This window comes from Mauremys reevesii, linkage group 2, assembly GCF_016161935.1.
Source record: "Mauremys reevesii isolate NIE-2019 linkage group 2, ASM1616193v1, whole genome shotgun sequence".
In the NCBI taxonomy this organism is placed as follows: Eukaryota; Metazoa; Chordata; order Testudines; family Geoemydidae; genus Mauremys; species Mauremys reevesii.
In genome coordinates this window covers 188,126,015-188,148,792 of record NC_052624.1, presented here as the reverse complement: position 1 = coordinate 188,148,792, position 22,778 = coordinate 188,126,015, and the positions used below count along the sequence as shown (strand labels likewise).

The 22,778-nt window shown below is 45.1% G+C and overlaps 1 long non-coding RNA gene across 2 annotated transcripts; it reads right to left on the bottom strand.

Moving 5' to 3' along the window:
* Positions 1-1,681: 1,681 nt before the first annotated feature.
* Positions 1,682-22,521, bottom strand: LOC120399571. 2 transcript variants are annotated; one of them, XR_005595233.1, is made up of 3 exons: positions 22,189-22,521; positions 20,848-21,094; positions 1,682-1,997 (listed from the first exon to the last, which is right to left on the bottom strand). It is a non-coding gene; the product is annotated as an uncharacterized LOC120399571 (long non-coding RNA). The 2 variants fall into 2 exon arrangements; XR_005595232.1 differs by lacking the exon at positions 1,682-1,997 and adding an exon at positions 19,822-20,265.
* Between the last annotated feature and the right edge of the window lie 257 nt (positions 22,522-22,778).

The window sequence follows — 22,778 nt, the reverse complement described above, 5'->3', positions numbered from 1 at the left end:
GTAAATTGCTCTGCAAAGCATTTTCTAAGCTGCAGAAATGCAAATGATGCAACAGCACAGGGCAAGCCTACACTACAAAATGAAGTCAACCCAAGTTAGGTCGACATACAACCATCACAGTAATTGACTCAGTTTTACATATCCACACTATATTCCTTGTGTTGACAGTGTCCATCCTTACCAGGAGTGCTTGCACCAATTTAACTCCCAGTGTGGGGCATTGTGGGATGGTTTCTGAAAGGCAGCAAAAGTCAATGAAAACAAAGCAGTGTCTACACTGACACTGCATCAACCTAATTATATTGACTTAAGTGCTATGCCTCTCGTGGAGGTGGAGTTATTAAGTCGGTGTAGTGGGCAAGTTACATTGGTGGGAGCTACACTTTAGTGTAGAGGCTTACAGAGTTAGGTTGATGTAAGCTGCCTTATGTCGACCTAACTCTGTAGCGTAGACCAGGCCACAGACGCCAATGAATAAAGTTCATTTACATTGCAAGGGAAAACCAGAGAGCAAGAGAGAAATGAAGTGGAATAAACTCTAGCCCAACTGAAAATATACGAGTACCTATTGGGGAACCAACTGATGATGTAAATAGATCAGATAGAAGAGTTCTATAATCTTGATGTTTGAGTTCTATTTCCTTTTCCACTTTAATAACTGAAATCAAGTTGTTACCTATGGCTTTCTTCTTTTTCACTACCTGGCTAATTTCTCTTTCTTCTCCATCTACACAATTACAGAAAGTGTCAATGTTATGTTTTCCTGGTACAATAGAGCATGTACGGCATGATCTAAACTTTCTGAAGTAAAAATATCACAAACTTCATATCATATAAGTTAATATACCATATTAATAACATTTTTTTCCTGAGTAACACAGCACTGGGCAAAGCTAAAACATTCAGATGTTGGGTTTAGTTTGGATCAAGTGAAAATGTGGCTATTTGTTCAAAGCTTTGGAGTTTAACATGCAGTAGCTTAAATCGGGAGAACTCTGCAACAAAAATTTATGTTTAGATAGCATAACCAAACGGGGATGTTACAGATAATCTGACAAAAGCAAGCTTGTGTAGTGCCTGTGGAAACCCAACTGTCCACTCTTATATCAAGAGTTCCTCATGTTTCATTCACATGCCCAATTTACCAGGAGAGGTCAATTTATTATCTATGAATATTTTGTCCTAAGAAAGCTAGATTTTTCTTGGTTAGGAAGGACATTGTGACACTATCCCTCTGTATAAGGGCTTGAAGGTTAAAATGAAATAAACATATTCTGAATCTGTAACTAGCCCTTTCTATCCATAGCTTTTTATAGGAACTGGAATATTTTTGGTTCTAGACACATTCTCACCATTCTCCCTTCCTCTCCCTGCCCTACATATGCTATTACCCCTCACATTATTGATTGTGTGGGACACTTGAGACTGAACAAGGAACTATAAAGCTCTTTATTCCTTGGTAATTTCATGCATTCCTATCTCCCACCTGAGGTCATTTGGTGGGAAACCAACCTGCCAGACCTCCCGCCTTTGTCAGTTTTAATTTCCTCTTTTCCTTCCTTAATTCTCAGTGCTGGTATATTTAAAAACATAGGTATTTAAATTTTACAAGAATTCCATTTTAAATAAAAACTCCTTTCTTGACAACTTGCCTAGAGTGGTTGGCTCAAAGTATTGGGAACAGATACCACTTTGGTCAGTTCTACCCAACTGTGTCCTTTCAGACAACTAGTCAACAGTAAGGTAACATATTCAAATAAAAATGCAATGCAATTCATTGACTGGGTATTTCAAGTCTTGATATTTACAATAAATAATAGTCTTCTTTTTGTTTGATAGTGGAGGCCTTTTAAACACTGTATGTAATATCTCCTCACACAGATTTATGTGTGTGTAGTCTGAATCTTAGGTGTCCAGATATTCTTCTGCAACAGCTGTATTCCAGCCTGGAGATGGACAAAGTTCTGGCTTTTCTTCTTACTGGTATACCTTGTTTCCTACAGCACAGAAAGTCCTGTCAAAACTATCTCTTGGCCTTGTCTGTTTTACAAAGACTACAAAGAAAAAACAACACATTGACCTCAGTCTTCAGACCATGGCCACTTTGCACTGCTCGAGTAGTGCAAAGTGGCCCAAAAGCTGCCCTAAAAGGGCATATGAGGATTCCTCCTGACATAGGAGTATCCTCAGTTTGCATGATTAAAGCACACATAGCTGGGTCCACACCAGTTGCTCTCCATGCCCATATAGGGGGAGTGTCAGAGGTGAGAAAAAAATCAAATGTATGGAGATATACCTATCTCATAGAATGGGAAGGCACCTTGAAAGTTCAAGTCCAGTCCCCTGCCTTTACTAGCAGGACCAAGTACTGTCCCTGACAGGTCCCCCCCCCCCTAAAATGGACCCATCAGGGATTGAACTCACAACCCTAGCTTTAGCAGGCCAATGCTCAAACCACTAAGCTATCCATGAGAAGAGTAGGCTGGGACATGGCTGGGTAAGAAGGAGGGGGATAGAGTGCACTACATTACCATGGCCAACTGCACCCTTGTATTCACACCCTACACTCTATTGTAAAATTCTACAAAATATGCCATGTGGAGTATCATCTGAAAACTAATAACTCACTGATCAATAATATCATGGTGAAATGTGTGTAGCAACATTATATGTAAAGTTATGAACCCTGCCCCCATTCTCCTCCCGCCGTATGATGTTTTTAGCATACATTCAAAACCAGAACCCTACCCAAACAGAAATATTCTGTGTGAAGAAATGTGTGTTGCCTCAATTTACATAGAAGGGTCCTTGAAACACTAGAGAGGGGAAATGGCAGGAAAGAAAACAAATTTGCATTTCAGCAAACACACGTGAGAAGAAAAAACATGGAGCCTCCTTCACCTGACTCCATGTCTCCTTTTTTACTATTTGAATAAGCTTTGCTTCAAGGGGTAACCCTTGGAAGAATCCACTTCAAAGGTTAACTGGACTACAAAAGAAAGGGGCAGCAAACCCCAAGCTTGCTCTCTCTTTTACCTAAGATGACAAAGGAACCGGGGCTTTGACCATGGGGGGAGATCCAGACCTGAGAATTTGGTCAGCCATGTTGCTGGGAACATGGGGTAAGGCTTTTACCTTTAACAAAGCCTAGCTCACTAAGTTCTAGCCACTAGAAAGCATTTATCTTTATTTCATTTGTAGCCATTTCTGACTTTAACACTTGATACCTGAATTCATCTAAAATCCTACCTTGTTTTTTTAATCTAAACCAATCTAATGCTGTGTTTAAACTGAACCATTTAGTAACTCCAGTAAAAGTAGCAAACTGTTGAATATTGACCCTTAACAGGGGCAACAGACCTTTAATATCTAAACTGCCCACAAGAGGGCTGGACAGTGCAGAACAGATTTTTTTGGGAAACTTTGGGACTGGGAGTGTGTTGGAGTCACCCTGAAAGTAGTAACCAAGGCTGGTGGAAACCAGGCTGACTGGAGTGTCGCTGACAGGCTTCTTGGGTTAGAGCTTCTGGACCAGCTACACACAGACCTGCTTGCTGGCAAGCTGTTTGTGAGTAACCCAGGTGGGGAGCTACAACAGCAAAGCATTGTGAGGAACCCGGGATTATAGGGCAGATGGTGATACAACCTCTCTTTGGTTGAGATGTGACAATTACATTCAATTCTCAGCCAGTGCAGTGATCCCTATGAGACTGCTGCAGCTGGAGTAACCTAGAGCAACTCTTGGGCTGACCTAATTTAGGTGACAGGGCATTTTGGCCCCTAAAGCCCCTGGATCAGGAGAAACATAATGGTCGTTAAGCAGATTTTGTCCATTGTCTTTTTCATTGAACAACAGTAAATATTTCACGGTGCATGTTTTGCACATCACTTCACACGTTGTTACTGTCATATTGCATATCTGAGATCCAGCTAGAAATCTTGATTTCTAACAGCCCTCAAGGAGAAGGAAAACTTTCTATAGAAACTGTTTGTTTTCCCTTCTCTGGCAGGAAGCAAAGGTACAAAGGAGGGACTCCCACAAACAAAAGATGAAAATTATCTCAATGAGCTCCTATTCCTGCACATGCGTGTGCATGCAAATGCACACACCCAGACCTCGCTAAGTATTCTCAGATTGCAAAAACCATTTGCCTTGTAATCTGTTGAATCATCATCACCTTTCTCTTTCCTTTGTAAAAAAGGGTTTCAGGGCCCAAGGCATCTTGGCCCTCTCAGTTCCTTCTGTGCAGCGTGCAGCAATCATTTTGCTCTCAGAAAGCTGTGAAGACCATCAGAGGGGATACACGTGTTCTTACATAGAAACTTTACCTTTTTCTTCCTTGTTTTGTTCTCTTAATCTTAAAAAAAACCCACCAAACTCTTTCTGACAAAGTATCTGTTTCCTGTATGGAGAAACCAAACAAATACAAAATTTGTTTTTCTGCGTATTAGAGCTGAGCCCCAAATAGAACCTCAAATCCAAACAACCCTGACACATTTTTTGCAGGAGATGGAGAGAGAATATAAAATATGGGTTTTGTTTTGTGGCTCAGGCCCATCTCCAGAACACAATTTATTTAGGCACTACCAATACCAGAGGAGGCTTGGTCAATGCATATTTTTCCCATGTACCATTCCAGTGGATGCTGTCACACATCTCTTCAGCTAGGCACACAAGCTGCAGAATGGCTTAATAATTGACATAGTTAGTTCATTGGTGGCTAGGGACAGATTTAAATGGAAAAAAACACAAGTGATTGCTTGGGTCATTACATTGTGGGTGCTCTGCGGTATAGCTCACTGGCTGGCTCAATCTCCCTATCTTCCAGTGGGGTAGAAAAATCACTGCTACAACTTGATCTCTGATCCTCCTCCCCCACTCCAGCAATAAAACTGAAGGGGAGGAAGCTCATTGCCAAACCTCTACCTCCATCTTACTGTTATTTGGTAGCTGAGCCCCCATAAGTCATAAGGGCAGCTCTGGCAGTGGAAGCATGAGGTTCCTGGAATATGCAGATAAGTGCTATATTAGCTTAGCTAAAGACAAACTTTGCTAGCTCAAGCCAGTAGACGCACTTTTAGATTTTTTACCCACAATTCTTTATATTATAGTATTACTCTTTATAGTTTAATAAGTTTCCACACTGTTGTGACATCTGACAGGCAATGCCTGTGTTGGTGGATGAACTAAAATGTGAACAATGCATTGTTGACTGTAACAAATACCTGTCAATTTCAGATTGACAATTTCTACTTATGTTAACTTACAAAAGAAAAGGTAAAACACCCTCTCCCATGGTATTATGAAAAGAAATAAGGAAACATTTGATATGTGCTTTTACAATTAGAACAAAACCTAAATCTTAGTTTAACAGTAGAAAAGATAATAATAGAATGGAAAAAATTTAACATGTGACCTGATTGACAGTTGCTACAGAAAAAGCTATACATATACATACATTCTTATATGAAAAATCTTATCTGACTGGGACTCTGGTGGGACTTTTGGTACTGACCTACTTGTGCCATACACCAATCAAAAAGGTCATGATCTGTAGATGTCAAAAGAGACTTTGGTTTTTAAGACTAGTCTGTTGGCGACACACTAATAAGATAACAGGTCAAGTGTATTTGTTATTGGAGATAGCTTGTTTACATCACACAAGCTGACTGGCTACGAACTCTCCTAGAAAAGCCAAGTGGAGGTTTGGAAAGGGAGTTTTCCATTGATTCCCTCATTCCATTCTCTCCCTTTGGTATACAATGACAGAATTTGTTTTCCTTGCAGTTACACTAAGCAAGGGTATGTCTACACTACAGGATTATTCCGATTTTACAGAAACTGATTTTTGGAAACAGATTGTATAAAGTTGAGTGCACGCAGCCACACTAAGCACATTAATTCGGCCGTGTTGCATCCATGCACTGAGGCTAGCGCTGACTTCAGGAGCATTGCACTGTGGGTAGCTATCCCATAGTTCCTGCAGTCTCCCCCGCCCATTGGAATTCTGGGTTGAGATCCCAATGCCTGACGGGGCCAAAAATTTGTTGCGGGTGGTTATACGTAAATGTCGGTCAATCCTCCCTCCATGAAAGCAACAGCAGACAATCATTTCGTGCCCTTTTCCCTGGATTGCCCAGGCAGATGTCATAGCACGGCAACCATGGAGCCCGTTCAGCCTTTTTTTCACTGTCACCGTATGTCTATTGGATGTTGCTAACAGACGCGGTACTGCAGCACTACACAGCAGCATCCCCTTGCCTTTGCAAGTTAGCAAAGACAGTCACCAGCCCTACTGTACCGTCTGCTGCTTTGCAAGTTGACAATGACGGTTACCAGTCATACTTTACCATCTGCTGCTGTCATGGGTGCTCCTGGACGGCCTCGATGAGGTCGGTCGGGGGCACATGGACAAAAATGGGAATGACTCCCCAGGTCATTCTCTTCTTTAAGTTTTGTCTAATGAAGAGCCAGTCCTGCCTAGAATATCAGGCAAGCCTACTAAAGAACCAGAGAGCCAAACGGCTGCTCTGGGTCAGAGCCCCAGACATCCCACAGAAATGATGAGCTGCATGCCATTCTAGGGGGTGCCCCTGCAACAACAACACCCATTGCTTCCCTCCTCCCCCACCTCTCCTGGGCTACCATGGCAGTTATCCCCCCTGTTTGTGTGATGAAGTAATAAAGAATGCATGAATACGAAACAACACTGACTTTATTGCCTCTGCAAGCAGAGATCAAAGGGAGGAGGGGAGGGCAGCCTCCAGCTGCTATGATATTCCAGGCAGGAGTGAATCTCCATTAGACAAAACTTAAAGAAGAGAATGACCTGGAGTCATTCCCATTTTTGCCCAGGCGCCCCCGACCAACCTCACTGAGGCCAGTGTACCGTCTGCCATCTGCAAGGGAAGGGAAGGGGATGCTGCTGTGTAGTGCTGCAGTACCGCATTTGCCAGCAGCATCCAGTAGACATACAGTGACAGTGAAAAAAGGCAAGAAAGGATTTTTTTCCTCTTTGCTTTCACTGGGCGGGGGGATGGGGAGAGCTGACGACATATGCCCTGAACCACCTGCAACAATGTTTTTGACCCTTCAGGCTTTGGGAGCTCAGCTAAGAATTCAAATGGTTTTCGGATAGTGCGGGAACTGTGGGATAGCTACAGTCATCAGTCGCCCCTCCCTCCATAAGAGTCCATTTGATTCTTGGGCTTTCTGGTACGCTTGTCTCAGCTCCTTAGTTTCACGCAGGACCGTGTTGAGTTCCTATTGTGGCCTCTGTCCATCATGGCCTTGGAGATTTTTTCAAATGTTTTGGCATTTCGTCTATTGGAACGGAGTTCTGATAGAACAGATTCATCTCCCAATACAGAGATCAGATTCAGTAACTCCCGTACAGTCCATGCTGGAGCTCTTTTTTGATTCTGGGACTGCATGGTCACCTGTGCTGATCAGCTCTCCATGCTGGGCAAACAGGAAATGAAATTCAGAAGTTCGCGGGGCTTTTCCTGTCTACCTGGCCAGTGCATCCAAGTTCAGATTGCTGTCCAGAGCGGTCACAATGGTGCACTGTGGGATAGCTCCCGGAGGCCAATACCATCGAATTGCGGCCACACTAATGCTAATTTGAAATGGCAATACCGATTTGAGCGCTACTCCCCTGGTCAGGGAGGAGTACAGATATCGATATTAAGAACCCTTTATATCGAAATAAAGGGCATCATTGTGTGGATGGGTGCAGGGTTAATTCGGTTTAACGCTGCTAAATTCGAGATAAACTTGTAATGTAGACCAGGCCTAAGCCATGCATAACTATTAACTGAGATCTAAAGAGGTGGAAATATACAACAAAACACTCAAACACTTTGTAATGGCCTGGATAGCGACATGGAGAGATATGACCTGGCAGGAAGAATAATCCCACCTACTATGTGAGTTATTTACTGCTGCATGATGGGCCAAAATTGAGGGTGTTCAGTACCCTACAGGACTGGGTCCCATCTGATGGATCCTCCAGTTTGGGGGTTTAGATTGCCATCAATCTATCATGTTTCAATGCTACGTTTTCTTAGCATATCATTTTGTGCCTACTGCTACTGAAAAAAAAAACAGACTTCATTAATGGTACCACAAAGCGAGGCAGAGAAATGTATCTGGATTAAAAAAAAAAGTATATTTTAAAATTGAAAGAGACCAATTACAAGCACTATAAACATTTTATCATTTCTCTGAGCATGTGAAAGTACATGTATTGTGATTTTCCCCCCCCACAGGAAACTTCAATTCTTTCTTTAATGGAACATTTTCTTAATGGCTTTACAGTTCTTCAGTTCATTTCCAAGGACTGTTATTTGTTATGTGGCCAGAAGTTTGGATTATGACTTAGAATACTGAGAGACGTTTGAAAGAATTTTATGGAGAATTGAGGCAACTACGTTTTGCACTGTCTTCTGTTCTTTCTTTTACATATGTATTTTTTTAGAATGCTTATATGCTAAATATTTTTTTACAGATGTGGAGTGAAATCTTGGCCCCACTGAAGTCAATGGCAGATTTTCCACTTAAGTCAACACAGCCAGGATTTCACTCACTTTATTAAGCAATAAACGTAAAGTTCATAAAAAGTGATCTTTATATTCTTGTATTACTGTATTTTAACTGTATGCCATGACTCTTTGAACTTCTGGGGCATGAAGGCAGTATGTGCAATACTGAAAAAAAGGAAGCAAAATGTGTTGTATAAAATCACGTGTAGTCATGATGGGAACATTATAGATGCAAAAACAGTAAATAGGAAAGTATGGATAATTTCTGGGAACAGAATTCTATTCATAAAAGATCAGATGTGTAGTAGATTTAGACTAGTCTTAGGGTATGTCTACACTACAAGAGTAGTTCAATTTAACTTAGGTCGAATTTGTGGATTCGACCTTATGAAGTCGAATTTGTGTATCCACACTAAGGACACTAATTCGACTTTGTGAGTCCACACTAACGGGGCAAGCGTCGACATTGGAAGCGGTGCATTCTGGGCAGCTATCCCACAGTTCCCGCTTCCCATTGAAATGCTGGGTAGAGCCCCCAATGCCTGCTGGGGGAAAAATGTGTCGAGGGTGGTTTTGGGTAACTGTCGTCATTCAACCGTCACGCCCGCCCTCCCTCCCTGAAAGCGCCGGCGGGAAATCTGTTAGCGCACTTTTCTGGTCAGTGACAGCGCGGACGCCACAGCACTGCGAGCATGGAGCCTGCTGCGATCATCGCTGCACTTATGGCCGTTGTCAACTCCTCGCACCTTATCGTCCACCTTTTCCACAGTCAGCTGCTGAGAAATCCGGCTAGGAGGCTCCGGCAGCGCGGTGAGGACATGAAGTGTCAGAGTGGCACAGACCTCTCACAAAGCACAGGATCCCGCGCCGCGGAGATCATGGTGGCAATGGGTCACATTCATGCTATGGGACGGCGATTCTGGGCCCGGGAAACAAGCACGGACTGGTGGGACCGCATAGTGCTGCAGGTCTGGGATGAATCACAGTGGCTGCGAAACTTCAGGATGCGTAAGGGCACTTTCCTTGAACTCTGTGACTTGCTGGCCCCTGCCCTGAAGCGCCAGGACACCCGGATGCGAGCAGCCCTGAGTGTGCAGAAGCGAGTGGCCATAGCCCTCTGGAAACTTGCAACACCAGACAGCTACCGGTCAGTAGCGAACCACTTTGGCGTGGGCAAATCTACCATGGGGGTTGCTGTGATGCAAGTAGCCCACGCAATCGTTGACCTACTGCTCTCAAAGGTGGTGACCCTGGGAAACGTCCAGGTTGTCATAGATGGCTTTGCCGCGATGGGATTCCCAAACTGCGATGGGGCTATAGATGGGACTCTCATCCCTATCCTGGGACCGGCCCACCAGGCCAGCCAGTATATTAACCGAAAGGGCTACTTTTCAATGGTGCTGCAAGCACTGGTGGACCATAGGGGACGTTTTACCAACATCTACGTCGGGTGGCCGGGCAAGGTTCATGACGCGCGTGTTTTCAGGAACTCTTGTCTGTTTAGACGCCTGCAGGAAGGTAGTTTCTTCCCGGACCACAAAATAACTGTTGGAGATGTGGAGATGCCTACAGTGATCCTCGGGGACCCAGCCTACCCGCTAATGCCCTGGCTCATGAAGCCCTATAAAGGCATCTTGGACAGTGACAAGGAGCTCTTCAACTACCGGCTGAGCAAGTGCAGAATGGTGGTGGAGTGTGCTTTCGGACGTCTCAAGGGGAGATGGAGGAGCTTACTGACTCGCTCGGATCTCAGCGAAACCAATATCCCCATTGTTATTGCAGCTTGCTGTGTGCTCCACAATCTCTGTGAGAGTAAGGGGGAGACATTTATGGCGGGATGGGAGGTTGAGGCAAATCGCCTGGCTGCTGATTACGCTCAGCCAGACACCCGTGTGATTAGAAGAGCCCAGCGGGAAGCGCTGTGCATCCGGGAGGCTTTGAAAGCTAGGTTCCTCAGAGAGCAGGGTAACCTATGGCTGTCCAGTCTCTTTACAGAGAAGCTGAACCTGCCCCTGTTTAAGTTACTATTGACTTTTTTCAGCAGTTACATACCCCGTTCACCAGGTTTCCCCCCTTCCAACAGACATTTAAAAATAAAGTTATTGGAACATTGTTAATTAACAAAGTTTTCTTTACTAACGAATTTGCGTTAAAGGGTTCAAACAGGGACGCAGACTGTGGTGGGTACGGTGTGCAGTGATGTACAGACCGCTTCTACAGTCGAGGAATGACAGGCTCCTGCTCCTACAGCGGTCTCTGGGGGGGAGGACGGTTACAGGAGGGTGTGCAGGAAGGGGTGGGTTTGCAGGAAGGGGTGAGGGGTGTGTGGGAAGGGTGAGTAGGTGTAGGGGGATGATGGCTCTGGCTGGGGCTCAGGGCATCGGAGAGACTCATGGCTAGGGTGGAAGGGCATGGTAAGGGCAGCCTGCCTTGCCATTTGTGGATGCCAGGCGCTCAGACCCTGGGGCAGCATACACCTCCCAGAGTGACCCGGGTGCCTAGTGACTGCACTCTGTGTGTGACCTGCTGTTGATCCTGCCCCAATGTCTGTACCCTGGTAATGGTGGCTGTCCTATACAATTAACAAACCCCTCCCCCCCCCTTCACACAAAGTCTTCTGCAAAGAAACATGACGGAAACAGTAATTAACAGCAAACTATTTTTAATACTCAACTACACAGTTGGGGGATGAAACTGGGATTTGGGATTGGGTGAGCCAGGAAGGGAAGCAATTCTCATACTTTAGGGAATGAGAGCTGTTTGGTATAGCCACTGCTTGCATCCGAAGAAGTGGGTATTCACCCACGAAAGCTCATGCTGCAAAACTTCTGTTAGTCTATAAGGTGCCACAGGATTCTTTGCTGCTTCTACAGAACCAGACTAACACGGCTACCCCTCTGATACTTGGTATATGAGCGCTCTGCTGGGGTGGAGTGACAGTTTTCACGGCCCCTAGCGCCCCTCCCTCTTGTTATTTTGGGTGAGGGGGGGACAGGACTTTGTGGTGGGAGAGGGCGGTTGCAGATACAGTGCAGGGGGGCTCTCTCCTCCTGCCTGCAGTCCTACAAAACATCCACAAGGCGCCGGAGTGTGTCCGTTTGCTCCCTCATTAGGCCAAGCAGCGTTTGAGTCGCCTGCTGGTCCTCCTGCCGCCACCTGTCCTCCCGTTCGCTGTATGAGCGCTGCTGCTGAGAGAGGGTCTCCCTCCACTGGCTCTGCTGGGCCACCTCGGCTCTGGAGCAGGCCATCAGTTCAGCGAACATCTCGTCCCAAGTCTTTTTCTTTCGCCGCCTAATCTGCGCCAGTCTCTGTGAGGGGGATACCGGGGCAGGTCGGGAAACAGCCGTAGCTGTGTGATGGGAACAAGGAAGTGATTTCCTTGCAAAGATAAATGTTTGCGAACACTGAACACAGTCTACTCAGTTTCTGTGAACAAGACCATACACGGCACCTATCTCATGCGCTCTCAGGACAAGTTCGAATTTTCGGCCTTCGCTTTCATTGCCTGGGGTCTTGCACTGGAGATCAGACAAGTGGGGCAGGACAGCAGAATCCGTGTAGCAGCCAGGCCTGGTAAGCCGTAAACTTTAGGCTGCTTAAAAGTTAATGTATAGCAGTGCCTTCCTGCTGCAGGCAATCTGGAAAGCATAAACTCTGACCCTGTTCCAGCCCCTCGCGGCTGTCCCCGGGAAAGATCCCTGTATGCTTCCCCTCTGCAGCCTCCACCACGTGGCTGTTAAACGACACTTATTGTTATGCAAAGGAAAAGTGAAGCATTCCCAATAGTAACATTACACTAATTCCCCTAATTAGATGCAGCAGTCGCCGAGCGAGATCACCCTGAGGCCGGTCACTAGGAGAGACAGAGAGCGCATGCTGCGTGAATCCCTGCACAGACCAGGGCCCTATGCTGCCAGGCTGGTCGAGGCAATGCTCCCACTGTACCTCAGGATGGCCTGGCGCGGAAGAGTGTGCTTCCACGGAGCACCCAATAAGGCACCTCTCCCCAGGAACCTCCTGTGGAGGCTTTTCGAGTACCTCTACGAGAGCTTCGTGGAACTCTCCCAAGAGGATTTATGTTCTATCCCCATATGTATTGACCTTCTTTTCATATAGCTTTTATTCCTGTTTTTAAAAAAATAAATGTTTACATGTTTATAGCACTTACCGACTGATCCTTCCCCTGATTCAGAGTCCGGGTTAACGGCCGGGGAGGGTTGGTAGGGGATCTCTGTGAGGCTGATGAAGAGATCCTGGCTGTCGGGGAAAGCAGTATTGTAAGCGCTGTCGCCTGCCTCGTCCTCCACAAACCCTTCCTCATCTTCCCCATCCGCGAACATCGCCGAGAAACTGCCTGTCGACACTATCCCATCCTCAGAGTCCACGGTCACTGGTGGGGCAGTGGTGGCAGACGCACCGAGAATGGCATGCAGTGCCTCGTAGAAGCGGCATGTCTGGGGCTGGGCTCCGGAGCGTCCGTTTGCCGCTTTGATTTTTTGGTAGCCTTGTCTCAGGTCCTTGATTTTCACGCAGCACTGCGTTGCATCCCAGCTGTATCCTCTGAGTGCCATGGCTTTGGAGACCTTCTCGTAGGTCTTTGCATTCCGTTTTTTGGAGCGCAGCTCCGAAAGCACAGACTCATCGCCCCACACAGCGATCAGATCCAAGACTTCCCAGTCAGTCCATGCTGGGGCCCTCTTTCTACTCTGAGATTGCATGGACCCCTCTCCCGGAGAGCTCTGCATCGTTGCCGGTGCTGCTGAGCTCGCCCCGATGTCCAACCAGGAATTGAGATTCAAACTGGCCAGACAGGAAAAGGAATTCAAATTTTCCCGGGGCTTTTCCTGTATGGCTGATCAGAACATCTGAGCTCGGACTGCTGTCCAGAGCGTCAACACAGTAGTGCACTGTGGGATAGCTCCCGGAGCTACTAAGGTCGATTTCCGTCCACACATAGGCTAACTCGACATAGCCATGTCGAATTTAGCGCTACTCCCCTCGTCGGGGTGGAGTACCGAATTCGAACTAAAGAGCCCTCTAGGTCGAACTAATTAGCTTCCTGGTGTGGACGGTTGCACGGTTAAATCGAATTAACGCTGCTAAATTTGACATAAACTCCTAGTGTAGACCAGGCCTTAGATGTGGAAATTTTGGCTGAAATCACATTGAAGTCAATGGGAGTTTGGGCATTGACTTCAGTGGGACCAAGTTTTCATTTGCACTTCACTGTAAAGGCATACAGAAAATATTTTGTTTGGGCAGACACATTGTTCTTTCATCTCTTTAGCTCAGTGAATATCCTAAAAAGGATGTTCTAAAAACATAGCAGTTGATACCTTCATTGTTTAAAGTGTCACATTAAGCAATACATTCCTTAAATTTAGCTATTCCATTTGCCTGCACAACACATTGCCCACAATAAACTGCAAACCTCATTTATATAATTGGTTATGAATAACCATTTGAAACCCTTTGTATAAAGGTGTTGAACAATTAATTTATACACACACCCCAGATATATATATATCTTTGGTTAAATCTGAATGGATTTTTGCAGGACAAGCAAAAGGCACTTCTATGCCCCACAACTATCCCTCAGTCAAATTTCAAGTCCCTGTTGCAAATTGTGGGCTCTTTGAAAAAACAAATGGGAAATCGTGTTAGAATATGAAGGGTTAGGTGACCTTAATACAGCATTTGCCACATTTTGTACCAAATGCCAATTTCAAATGTAATACTGCAATGTGATCTACATCTGAAGGCTCCTAGGGAACTTCAACTGGACACAGCTGCCAGCTTGCTTAATGGTTTCTCTCTCAGGGAACAAATTACACCTGATCTCTAAGAGTTGCTCTGGCTTCCATTTCATTTCTATGAGCAGTTCTAGATGCTGGTTTTGACCTACATTATAACGCCCTAAATAGTTTGGGTCATGGGCACCCTATACACAATTTCTATGACAGAGAACACATTGCCATATAATATTTCAGCAGCTGAAGACTCCCATTTTAAGTGAGAAGGGGCTAGCAACAGAGTATTTTCCATGAGTGAGATGCACTTTAAGGAATCACTTCTCTCTTTGTCTGAGTCTGTTGACTGTCTGGGCACACCTCCTGGCTTGTCTATTCTACCCGACTTTTAAGGGTTGTGTTTGGCTGAGGTGGGCATAAGAGGGTTAGAAGAAAATAATTATTGGCATGATTGGTTGGGTGAGTGAAGAAGAATTTGTTACAGAAACTCATATATACATACACACAGAAAGTTACAAACTTAATGAGTTTCTGTAACAAATACATATATATATAGTGACAAAGTTCCTCCTCTGCCTTGGTGGGTTCTGCACTTTCTGGCAGATTTGCTCGCCTCAGAGGTTTTTGGCAGTCTTCAGTTTGGCTCCTTTTGTTAGTTGCACAAAACTGCAGTTCATTCGGCTAACCTCATCACAGGCAAGCGTGGGGAAAAGAAGAACAATCCCCCGCAGACTCTGCTGGCCCACCTAATGGGTCAGGGGACAGGCTAGAGACCTTCCCCTCTGGTGGGACCCACAGGGCAGGTCAACTCCTCCTATATAAAATAGAGAGTTGGGGGATGGGGGAACCCAGGCCCGCCCTCTATTCCGGGTTCCAGCCCAGGGCCCTATGGACTGCAGCTGTCTAGAGTGCCTCCTGTAACAGCTGCATGACAGCTACAACTCCCTGGGCTACTTCCCCAAGGCCTCCTCCCAACACCTTCTTTGTCCTCACCACCGGACCTTCCTCCTGATGTCTGGTAACACTTGTACTTCTCAGTCCTCCAGCAGTATGCCTACTCATTCTCAGCTTCTTGCGCACCTCTTGCTCCCAGCTCCTCGCACGCCCCTCACTGACTGCAGTGAGGTCCTTTTTAAACCAGGTGCCCTGATTAGCCTGCCTGTCTTAATGAATTCTAGCAGCTTCTTAATTGGCTCCAGGTGTCCTAATTAGCCTGCCTGCCTTAATTGGTTCCAGCAAGTTCCTGATTGTTCTGGAACCGCCCCTGTTACCTTACCCAGGGAAAAGAGACCTGATTAATCTGAGGCTAATATATCTGCCTTCTATCACTTTTCTGTAGCTATCTGGACTGACTCTGTCACAGTATACACCTCTACCCAAATATAACTCTGTCCTCAGGAGCCAAAAAATCTTACTGCATTATAGGTGAAACCGTGTTATATTGAACTTGCTTTGATCAGCCAGAGCGCGCAGCCCCCCCTCCCCAATTGCTGCTTTACTGTGTTATATCCGAATTCATGTTATATCAGGTCACGTTATATCAGGGTAGAGGTGTGCATATATATATATGAGAGCTCCTCTGGAGAGGTGCTAAGTGCTCACAGCTCCCTTCTCATTAAAGTCAATGGGAATAAGGACCTTTAGCCCCTCACAAGAAATGCTCAGCATACTTGGATCCATAACATTCAAACATGTACTTTCAGCCTTGAGATTAAAGGAAAGAACAAATTGGGAACAAATATTAAATCCTCACAAGACCTCTGGGAAGTCCTATCATCCCGGATAGAGAGCTGAGGTGAGGCAGAGATAAACTAAGCCACCATGGTCACCCAGCATGTCTATGGAAGAGCAGGGAATTGAACACAGATCTCCCGAGACCCAGGTCAGTGCCCTAACTATTGGATCATTCTTCGTGACATCCACATGTGATTTGCCAATATTCCCAGAAGTACAGGTAATGCAGTTGCCATCCTCTCCCACCACCTACTAAATAGGTTAGGAGAGGGGCTTGTTTTGAGGGTTTCACGTCTCAGCCTTTCCATCACTATACGATCAAATGGAGAAATACCTGTCACAGGCTCAGTGTGAACACTCCTGCTAGAAGATGAAGGACACTGAAGATGGAAGACAGAAAAAAAAAGAAACAAAAGGACATCTGCTAATCCTAGCCCTGGGGCAAGAGATCAAGGATTGCCATTTTTCAAAGGTGGTCCAGGAACATAAACCAAAATGTCCAGGAACATAAACCAAAATAAAAAGAGAAAACTACAGCTGAGAAGTTGATTCTATAACTCAACAGATGCTGGCAGTAAAGCAAATAATTATAATAATGCCTTCCCTCCGAAGAGGTATTTTGCTATCAGAGTGTTTATCATTCTTTTTTACTATTGTATTCCCTTGCTCCTTAGACTGCGGTTCATATTCAAATTCTAGTTTTACTAGAAATGTTTTGTTCTGGTGGAATTAGAATCCAAATTAGATTGAGAACATTGCTTAATTTGAGCTCAGATGTCCCAGATGTCGGTTAGGTGCTGTGGACATTGTAAAACTTAATAAATGTTTCACACCCAAAAGCATTCAGCTATACAACATTAAGAATGAGAGGGGCTGCAAAGCAATGAAAGCCAAAAGGAGTCTGAGGTAAGCTGCCAGAGTGCTCTTTACGAGACTTCCAGCCTCTTCCCATTTTTGAGGCATTGCAGCACACTAGGAAAGGCTATACAGTTGTGATTCTGTTGAACAAAAGAAATAGCCTAACCTCATGTAATATTTAACCCAGATTTGTAGTTTCCCAGTGTGCTGTTGTAAAAATCACCCAGTGTTGTGGGGTCCTCTGACAGGGCTGCTGTGCCAAGTCTCAAGGTGGTTGAGTTAAGGGTTATGTTTCAATTTGGCAGTGTAACACAGTTTCCATAGACATATTAACATTGTTTCATTTCATTTTGACACCATAATGTTTTTTCCATAGACCTGTACTGACACTGTCGTGAAATCATTGCATCCCAATCAAATGAATAGGGAATTAGCACCGTGACACAAAACATTCTCAAAAATTAACCACAGTTTAGTTTATTTATCAAATTGAAATACCTCAACCATGTCCTAACACATTTTCTGAAGTACTGAAGTGAATATGGGGATCATCACCTCACAAAACTTACATTTTAAAGTAAGTCGCTTCCATTAAAGATTTAGGAAAGCTTCTAAAAACTGGTATGTATTCCTAGGTTATGCCACATTATTTTTCAGTGTTCCTGATTGATAAATGCATCTGAACTGATCATTTGTAAGACAAGATTCACTCCATTCATTTTTTCTTTCTGTACCTCACTTTTTCCATCTGTTCAGTGCATTTACTTAGAGGGATATTGGGAGAAAAATACCCAAGCTAGGATGAAAAATATCGTACTCTGTTTTTGGGTTTTGGTTGTTTTTTTGTTTGGTTTGGGTTTTTTGTTTAGTTTGCTTCAGGGTAGGGGGAGTTGGGTTTTTGTTTGTTTGTTTCGTTTGATAATCAAAAAGGAAAGGTGCTAACACGAGAGCAAAATATTAAACTACAAACAACTTTATTACAGAAACACCAACTCCATCAGACTGATAACAATACAAACAATAGCACTGTGGTCCAAGCCACTTGTTCTCAGACTTTTTGCTTTCAGATCCCATTTATAGATAATTAGCTCACATCCTTCAATTTGATTGTGAATATTTTCTCTTATATCAACTATTAATTAAATATTGCAATACTAAAGCATATGAATATGAAATATATTTAGAGAATGTTAAGGTTGCAAGGTCAATCGCTCAAAAGTTAGGAAATGCCAGAATTAAGTTACCTGGTACATATGCATTATGCACAATCTTTAATTACACGATCACTAGAGCTGGGTGGGAAACAGTTTTACCATCTCATGAAAATTTTAGAAATTTTGAAGTTCTCTATCCCAAATTGGGATGAAAAATAAAAATCTGAAAAAAATTTCATGAACCAAACATCCAAAACAAACACACGCACACAAAAATTCAGTTTGGGTCAACTGAAATGTTTTGTTTCTATAATTTTGAAACATCATTTAGATTTTGACTATTTTTTTAAAAAACTTTGTTACTAGAATTAGCTTAAATTTTAAAACAGAAAGTCATTTAAAAGGAAAATACACAAATTTTTTCATTTTGAAAATGTTGCAATGTGACATTTCAACAATATTGAAACTTTTTTTTTCCAAAAATGTTTTTTGAGTTGGGAAAGTTATCAAAATTGATAAGTTTGGTTTTGATAAATGGGGTCATTTTCATCAAAAATTCTCACACACTTATAATGATCACATTTTTTTTTCCACAGAAGCCCTGCCTGATCTCTGACTCTTCCCACCACCTGCCCCTAGCAGCCTCTATGCCTGTTCCCCCACAGCTTATCTTAAGCTTATCTCTGAACCCCTCTCCTCTCTCCAGGATTCCTTCTCCCTGGGCACCCACAGAGTAATCACTGAACACAGGACAGACAGTCTCCCTGCTCTCAGTTCCTGTGACTAGTGCCACAGTGGCCCCCTGGAGTGAGGCGGCAAACTTGGGCAGATATTCACAGGGGGTGGCAAAAGGCAACCCCTGGATGAACTATTTTTGCCGCAATGTTAAAAAAAAAAAAAAGGCTGAGGCAGACACCAGGCATGGAAAATTTCTCTCTCACACACACACACACACTATTGAAGTTTGGTAAAGTTATAAGCAACTGAAAACAAGGTCTTATAATGGGAAGAGTTAAGTAACATTAGCTGTAGGTGGTGCTGCCAGTTCCACCTAAGGTGCCAGTATAATAAATTTACCATGAAATGTTTTAAAGAGATGGAGGGGCATGTTTCTGTGTGCATAACTTATCCAGAGGTAGGGAAATGGACCCGAATTGAAATTGAAGAGTGATCTACAAGTCCCACAGGGAACAGGATCTCAAGGGGGACAAAATGGAAATACAGGGATTCAGAGGGTAACAAGGGCTGCAGGAGAGCCACCATCTTCCCAGCCTGTTCCTTTTTTATTCCAATCCCTCTTCACCCTTCACAACAGTCCCCCAGACTAATACATCATTCAGTCCCCTCAGCTTCTTCTCATCCCTCTCACCCCTCATTATAGCCCCATTCCCCAGACTGTTCACCTTGGAGCCTTTTCCCTTGACTCAAGTGCACCAGCCTGTTTCTGTTTCTCTTTCTCTTCCCCCAGTCTTTTCCTTTTTGAGCCACCATCTATTAGCCTGTCCCCCCACCAGACCTAATTCTGCCTCTCCCACCTCCTTAACAGCAAGGCCCTGAAGCAGCCAGCCACTGATTCCTCCTTCCCCACCAGCAAGGCTCCACTGACTGGGCACCTGCACTGCAGAGCAAGCACTGAGAGCAGATGGGGAAAGACAGACTCCCAGTCTTCAAAGTTGGCACCAGAGTGACTCCTAACAGCTAAGAGAAGTCACTGCAGCCCTCCTGTACATTGGAAAATGCACGAAGGGGATAAAAACAAAACAAAATCCCAGATACCCATTCACGTTTTCTTAATTTCAAGCTTGTAAATAAAAAAAAAGAGAGAGAAACGTTTCAGGCCCTTTACAGGCATTGTCCAGATTCCACTAATGGGGCCAGCCCTCAGTTTGAGAAAGCCTGGCCTAGATCATCCCCATACAGGAGTTATTTCCAGTGTCAAGTCCCGTACACTATGAGCATGGATTTGCCAGATCTTTACCTGATCATATCCCTAGGGATTGCTGCCATGGATTTGCCCCCCAGTGGAACAGGCCAGGGGCTCAATCCCCCAAAACTCACAGATCTCTTGAGAGTCATGGAGGCCAACAACATCTATGAAGAGGCCATGTGCAGCAGTAGACACTGGAGTCATCATCGGAACCATATGTGTTGCACAACTTTGTTACAGTCCTGAATGTCTCAACTGCTTCAGAATCTCCATAGCTCCAATGGGTGCCTTCAAAACCCTAATGAGAGGAAGTTAGTTTGCTGTATGGTGAGGGAACCAGTGGCAGTTAATGCTGCTGGGATCCATATTAACTCATGTCTGAAATGATGCCATGGAAAATAGTTGCACCTTCAGCCTGTTATTCGGCCCTCCTCCTCCTCACCCATGGATCTTTATCACCACAGAATGTCCAAGGGGAGTTTATGTAAGGTTGATGTGAAAGAGGGTGTGTGTACCCCACCCCTGTCCCCATAGTTGGGCTCCAGATATTTTTTAAGTTGTGTGCTTGTGGAAGAGGAAGAAAAGATCTGCCACTGAGAGACAAAGAGGCAACTGACACAAAGTTATAACTATTTTCCATGTTCAACATCAAGTGGATTATGTTTCACACCTAGCACTTCTATCTACTTATCAGTTTGCATGCGCAGAAAGTAAATTAGATTTACAGAGTCAATTCACAGGTTTAACAATGGTCAGTCGCTGTTTTTTTCATTTTCAGTGTTTTTCCCCCTTTGATGTGTTCGTATAATTTTCATTAACATTACATAAGAGTCACAGGCATTCGTGAACAAACAGCTAGGCCAGTTCTCATGTTGCTTACCTCTCCTTAGTGTTGCACTGGCAGTACAAAGCAGACTAAATACAGTGGATTCTGCATCTTGAGGATTCCCTCTTCTTGATAGAAGTCCTTCAGTGTCAAAGGGCTGTTGTAATCCAAATTGGATTAAAGGCAGAGTGGTCAAGGCAACGCTGCACCTACCTGACCTCAGGCTACTGGAGCATCTGATTGGGTCTTTGCACAGCCAGGCATAAACTGGAACGGGGGACTGGCCTACCTCTCAGCCAATCTGGGAGCACAAAATCAGACTCAGAGATTTTAAGGCCAGAAGGGACCACCAAGATCATCTAGTCTGAGCTCCTGTATGTCACAGGCCACCAACACCAACCACCACCTGGACATTAACCCAACAAGAGTCACCTTCCACCTACCCTCACACTTCTGGGGGGGGGGGGGGAAATTATGTGTTGGGCAGCTAAGGCTATGTGTATACTGCACACCACTGGCAGAGGCATGTAGGGTATGCATAGCTACATGCTGCAGTGAGAAGCCTACTGCATCCACACTGTGGTGTGTAGCTACAGATCAGTGAAAGGCTCTGGCAGGCAGGGAAAAGCTTCAATCAAAGGGGAGCTGGTGGAGCTTTTCCCCCTTGCCAGAATCTATCCATATGGCAGATAAAAAGTCTTCAGTGCCCAAGCCTTTCCCTGCTGACTCCTCCCTGCCAGACATGGGGGAGTCATTTCCTGAGAAGGGGAGACCGCATCAGAAACAAGGAGGAAAAGGGACACTACACTGCTAAAAATAGCATTGTAAGCAGGGAGGCATGGTGTGGGCGAGCAGAGAGCTTTGTAGGATACGTAATCACATATATACCCAACCCCTTCAAGTGTTAGGCAGGGCAGAGTCAAACAGTCTAAAAGCTTCCAGCCCTCAAGCAGGGCAGGACAATGAGCAGCCAGTGGGCTTTGGCCCTCAGGCAGGAGCAGGGCAATAGGCAGTCTGTGAGCTAGGGCCCAAGGGCTCAGGCCAGGCAGGGCACCAAACAGTCTATGGGCTCAGGAGGGGATCTCTTTGACCCCAGAGGCAGGGCAGAGCAGTAAGCAGTTTGCCTGATGTCTTGGCTCAGGCAGATGACAAACAAACACAGGCCTTTAGGCTTATTGTGGGGAGGTTGCTATCCCAGGGATGGAGTGGCAGGGGGACCTGGGCCCACCCGACTCCACCAAATCCCAGCCCAGGGTCCTAACAATGGCACAGTGGTCTGCCACTGGGTCAGCAGGGAATCCAGCCACAACACGCTGACCAGGTTTCCAGCAGCACTGCATCCACGTAGGGATTGTCTGTCCCTGGGCCACTTCCTCCCCTCCCCTCAAGGTGTACCTGGATCAGTGGGGGTCCTCCATCTCCTCAGGATAGGGGGCCAGCAGCAGTCCCAGAGACTCAGTGCCTCAGATCAGCTGGCAGCTCTGGCCAGTTCTGAGCACGGTAGGGCTCCTCTATGGTCTCCCAGCTTGGGAGCAGGCAGAAGGTGCTTGTCTGTTCTGGCAGCTGCAGCCCAACTGAATCCCAGGACCTGCCCTTTATACTTTCTGTCCTGCCTCCTGATTTCCCATGGGAGGAGCTGGTACTGCTTTGTCCACTCATCTGGGCTCAGAGAGAGGTCCCTCACCCTCTGGTTTACTCTACCTCACTACAGGGGGTCTTCAGAAGACATCCTGTAGCTATCTTTCACAATTCTTTCACCAGAGAAATTTTTCCCTGGCCAGAACCAGGGCTTTTAAGTCCTTTTTATAACACTTCAGCCCTTTTACTTGTCATAAAGGGGTCAGAGTGGGGCTAGAGAGCTCATCTTTGGTCCTCCATTGATTACAGCTCAGATAAATTGGCCCAAAATATCTAGTGGTTAGAGACTGGGAATTAGGACTCTGGCTGGAATTCCTGACTTCATTTATTGTGAAACCTTGGCAAAG